A 6000-nucleotide genomic window follows, 5' to 3' on the forward strand; every position below is an offset into this window, starting at 1 on the left:
TGATCTTCCGAGGCCGACTCATGCTCAACAGCAGTAAGCATAGCATCATGTAACTCGACCCACTTATCCTTGGCCTCTTGAAGCTTTTCATGCAATTGAGTAGCTTTTTGACTGTGGGCTATTTTCTCTTGCTCACTCTATTACAACCAAGCCTCGAGCTCGTCTATCTTAGTAGTTTTTGCCTCCAGAACCGAGAGGCGTGCATCAAGTTGGTTCCTTTTGGTTAACAATTGATCCCACTAGGAAGCGAGTCATTGCTTATCGAGGATCAATCTCTACCTTTGGAAGTGAGAAAGTTGCACTATAAAAAAGAATATCAAGGTTAGAATTCCCATTGCAATAGATAAATGGAACAAAAGTGATAAGAAAACAAGTACGGTATCGCTGCTGCATAATGCATAGCATTATTTAACAAGCATTTTGCCCGAAAGGGAGCGCATCGTCTGCCAATATTTTTCTGAACATAGAGACTTTAGATAGTTTGCAAGCTCTATGGCTTAAAAAATAGATAACACTCCGTCGAAACTAAAAGAGTTGCACTTTTCCTACCTCGAGGATCTAGGGAAGGGGGTAAATAATTTTGCCCCAAATTCCTATGGTCGGGAGACCGGGGAGGAGAAGCACCTCCTTCTCGAACATTTGTTGTCGGTGGAGGAGATGCAATTGGTGCTGGTGGCGAAGGTGCAACTGGTGTTTACGGGCATGAAATTGTTTGTGTAGAAGGATGAGAAGCAGCTGTGGCGGAAGCAATGATGATTGTTGTTTGCTCAGTGGTCGAAGGAAGAAGAAGCCCAGGGTTTGAACTCCCTGTGCCGGAGGTAGTGATGGTGATCGGCATTATCCACCAAGTCCATCACGCCCCAAAGTGTTTGGGTTTCTCATATAGACGGATTTTGAAGCTCCTCCAGCTAAGCTTATAAAGATCTCTTACTCATTTGGAGTGAAACATCTCCATCACTAGCTTCCATCTTATCATCGGGGACCACAGTGTTTGTGGCCGACTCGGTCATGGTTTCCCTTATCTTCTTCTTTTGGGCTATGGCTAAGGAAGAGCGTCGTCTTTTGGTTTCTTATTCTCGGGCTGGGGACTCAAAAAAGAGGCACCCTTATCGGAAGCAGGTCCATGGGCACTTCTTCGAGCGAGGGCACTTTGCAATACTCTTATGGCCTCGTTGGGGTCAGTTAAGACGTCAACCTCGGGGCGGGTGACGGAGCCAGAGTTAGCAAATTTTTATGAAGTTACCTATGTCCTTACAAAGATAAAAGAAAGAAAAACTTGGATTACCGTAATTTTTTCCTTCTACCCATATTTGAGGGTCATCTCCTTCCATCGGTGGGATTTCTGGCGTTGTGATTTTCAGAATTTCTACACCCACTAGTCCAGACCTTGAACTCATGAAGGCTCCCATCGGGTAGCTGAAAAAAAAAAAAAGAAACAAGATGATCATCAACAACGGAAAATAATATTTTTACGAAGGGAGGAAATTAACCGAGAACTTACAAAAATGATTCCACGAATCGGGAAAAGATTGAGTTGTGGCCGGGATGCCCCTAGTAGCAATGATGACGAATCTCTCCATCCACATGCGGTCATTGTCATCATCTACACTGGTGGGAATAGCGTAGTGGCCGCATTTACTGAAGTTTATTACTCCCCTAGGGAAAAGTTTTGGAGAGTAAAGATTCATCATGTGTGCAAGGGTTAGGGTTTCCCCAATCTCCATACACAACTGGCAAAGTCAAGCCACAATTTATCATATAGATGGGCCTATTTGTGCTAAGCAAACCCAGTACCGGTGGCAAAACTCCAAAATTACGGGGTCATGCCCTTCATTCGACCCCAGGGAGAATGGACCAAAGGTAAAGGGATACATATAAACATACGTAAAACTCTCCTTGGGAAAGATAACCCGCTCTATCATGTTCGGAGTAAGGATCTCAAGACTACGTCAGTTGCATTCCTCCTTCACAGTTGGGATACTGGAAGGGCGAATGGAGGAGGATTACCTACTAACAGCCTAAGTCCGTGAAGACGCAGAAGGAGCCTTCTCTTGGAAGTCATTAACAGTCCTAGGTATAGCTATATATAGCAGGCTCAGCAGCCATTGTAAAACACGAAATTCTTGGAGAAACATTTGTTGTATTTTACTTTCACTCTCAATTAAACAACGTTATTTGCTCTTTATCATTTCTTTTATTTTTGTCCTTGGAGACATAGCGCTCGGAACCAGGCTTGCCATCTCCTTCAATTTCTATTGCTAAGTCTTATTTTTATCTTATTTCTTTATCATTTTTGGATCAAATCGGTTCGCTTATCTATAAATCGCATAACAAATTTAGCTGTACCATTTTGCGGGTAAACAGATATTAATTTGAATTTTTTTAATTAACTATTCAATTATACTTCTCCAACCAAACATGACAATGAAAATTACACGGTGACAAACAAATATGTTGTTGTAATTATTATGCTATATAATTATCATGATATGTAATTATTATCCTAGTAATTATACTTTCGGATAATTACACGTGACTTTTCAATCAGACCCTAAGGTTTAATTCAAGTATTTACATGAGCTCGAAATGCTTATACCAAGTGGGATCACATCTTCCAATTTGTCGAAAGAAGTTCCCATGCTCCACATCTCCATCACTAAAAAAACACTATTCAAGTTTAACCGTATTTGGAGGAACCATTCCCAGGTGCATATATGACTAGGTTTTAGGCCCACCTCGAAAACAGTAGGTCAAGAGAATAACGGTCCCATATTGTCGATTGGTAACCCAGTAATGTGGCACTGAGAGTGACCCCGTACACGGCTGTGGTGATAGTGGTTGGCAAAAGCCATGCCCACAACACCACAACTACTACCACAGTTGCTTTAACTCCCTACGCTATGAGAATTAGTTCAAATATTTGGTTTGTCCGCAAGTTTAGTATGACAAAATTATTTTATAGAAGAAAAAAATTGGCCGGAAATCCCATTTCCCTTAATTAATATATGTATCAATTCTTATTATTTTTCCAGAATAAAAGTATTTGACATACGATAATCTTCTAGTGTGCATAATAAACTATAATGATAATCTTTTTGATGATAGTTTTAAGTATGCAAGTTTTATGATATGCATGTTGCACGTATATGCTATCTCAAGTAGTGAGAGACTTTAAAAAAAATATACAAATTATTATATTAAAATATTGTGCTTGAGTTATAAAATAAAAGTTCATGTTCCTAAAAATGATGAATATTGATTTTATATACGGCACTTAGTAAAATAAGAAGCTGTTACAAGAGAAGTTCTCAATCATCAGTCAATACGTTCAACTAAAAAATTATTCCAGGATATAATTTTATTTGTAGTAAAATAGATAAATATTAGTGCTTGAGACTTATCCTATTAATCATTACAAAATTTAAATTAATAATATCTCTCTTTATCCTCTTTGTTATTTTAAAATTCATTAGGTAATTATTTACCCTCAAATTCGGATAACAATTAAACTTATATTGTGGTTTTAATGATATGTGATTTCGTCCAATACCAATTGATAAACAAGAAAATAGATGAATAAATTAGAGAATAAAATAAATCAAACCAGTATGCTAGCCAGGTCTCGACCTCGACTTGAGATAGTCTCGAGGTGGGATAGTAAGAATAGTAAATGATAAAGAAACTTTGATGAACAGTAAGTGAAATAGCAGGAAAGTAATGAGTGTATATACTCTTGTTAATGAACAATGATCCTCCTTACAAATGAATAGGATCCCTCTTTATATAATAGGGGAGTCCTAAATAAGATACACTTCTAATTATAGTAGGAAACCATATTAACATCGAATTAACAACCATAGATTGATCCGTTCCGAGATTCACGCCATGATCCTCGACCAATCACGGATATCTTGCCTTTTCCGTTATCAAGCTATACCGATGTCACTCGAAGTCTGTCTCTTTCTGGCCACAATTGATGTTGACCTCGGTCCGGACTCGACGTCCTAGAACTTTGACATGACATTCCTATCTTGACCAAAGAATGAAATTGGGTAGCCCCGATTTCTACCGTATATAGATAGTCCCCTCATTTCTTAGAGTAAAACGATAACAAACGACTTGAGCCTCGATTTTCTAGAGACCCGATAATGATGTCATTCCCGTGACATAAGCGATTGAGGTGACCAAAACGTCCCGTCGGCATAGTTCCCCAAACCATTAATGCTTGCCAGTGAATGATCAACCACTAGTACCACCGAACTGTCGCCGTAAATCTATAAATACAGGCTCTTTGGTTGAATCAAAATTTTACTTTTACCTCCGCCAAGTTTTCTAAGTCTCTTACTCTCTTCATTTCTTTTCTTTCACCACACGTTGAATCAACTTTGTTACCGAAAATATCAAATTTCACCTCTTTCCGCTTCCTTCTACCTGAATTAATGGAGAAAACCTCCATGATCGTCCCACAAAAGGAGAAAGTTTCTTCCTCTTCTTCCCGGCCGGTCGGTGGAACCACTCCCTTACGAGTATGTTCCCGGCCCTTGTGTCTTAAAATTCGGCTTCCAAGTCGAAAACCCTCCATCGGTCCCTAGTCGATGTGAACACGTGTCGAGATACATTTGTTCGATAACGGCAGGACATCTTGAGGTTGTGAAGCAAGACTGTAACTGGGGGTTTAAGGTCGTGGTACAAATCCCCGCTCCCGAAGAGAGTATTACAGCCTACGTGGGGGGGGGGGGTTCTAAGTGTCTACACTTACCCCTTCACATTGGGTCCTCTTGACCCAGTTGTCGTCGACTTTTGCAAAAGGTACCAGGGCCTCCTTAGCCAGGTTCATCCCTCGTTCTAGCGTATAGTGATCATGCTCTACTTCTTTTCTAGCAAGGCCGAGAGGTTGGAGTTCACTCTTAGCCTCCTCATGCGGTTATATCAACCTCGACTTTTTCCAGGGTTGATAAAGCTCCAACGCCGCGAAATGAACGCCTTGTTCGCGAGCGTCGATGAGTATAAGGACTGGGGTTGGATGAGCTGGTTCGTGCGGGTAAGGACCTGCGACCTCATCCTGGAAGAGAAATTACCGTTCCCCGAGAAGTGGAACCCCGATCGTAAGTAAAGTATTACCCATTAGTATTCGTGCTCCATTTTTTTCTTTATGTAATGCTTTCATCTGTTATGCAGCGGTTACATAGATGCCTCACGCGGTCCCCCACCTCGAAGATTGGGTTCAGATGTTGGCCTCGACTTCCTCCCATGCCAAGCGTTGCTGACATGACTTGGCAAGGGGCAGATGGGAGGCCAAGAATCATGGTAAGCTTATCCTGTACGCTTTCAATACCTTTTTCTGAAATGTTTCTTTTTATTTATACTTGACTCCCTTTTATGCAGGCCTCGGGGATATTGCTGAAATGAGGCTGGCCCATCTTAGGTAAGAGGTGCTCCCAAACCAACTAAGGACAAGAAAAGGAGAAGGACCTCGCCTTTTGATACCTCATAGCCTAAGAAAAGTAAGGCTCGCAAGCCAAAGAATGAATCTGATGTCATAGCCCAAAAACTACGAGATGAAGAAGAGGAGGGAGAAGATGATGGTTGCGAGCTGGTGGCTCAAAAAAGGGGAAGCGCCAAAGCTTCAAAAGCAGTTGAGCCAGTGATTGTCAAGGAAGCGCATCCTCGGATCGAGGAAATCTCGAATGGTAGTCTGAGCAAAGTCCCCGAGTCATCCGAGGCCGAAGATATCTCCTGCCATGACGAACAACCGGCGAGTGTGCCCGAAGGGTCCAGTCCCATGGCCCATCAAAATGGAGAGAGTACCCCAAGTGACTTTCTTGGGGCAATCAATATTGATGATTCGCCATTCGGCCCCACATTTTTTAAGGGCAATTTTGGGAGGCTCGGTCTATGGATACCCTGATGTGGGAACGGCCCACGAAGGGGAAGACATATTCTGTTACTGCCTTGCGAGGGTCGATGATGTTTCCGACCTAGATACAACAATTATTTTTG

Source organism: Nicotiana sylvestris, chromosome 4, assembly GCF_000393655.2.
Source record: "Nicotiana sylvestris chromosome 4, ASM39365v2, whole genome shotgun sequence".
Classification (NCBI taxonomy): Eukaryota; Viridiplantae; Streptophyta; class Magnoliopsida; order Solanales; family Solanaceae; genus Nicotiana; species Nicotiana sylvestris.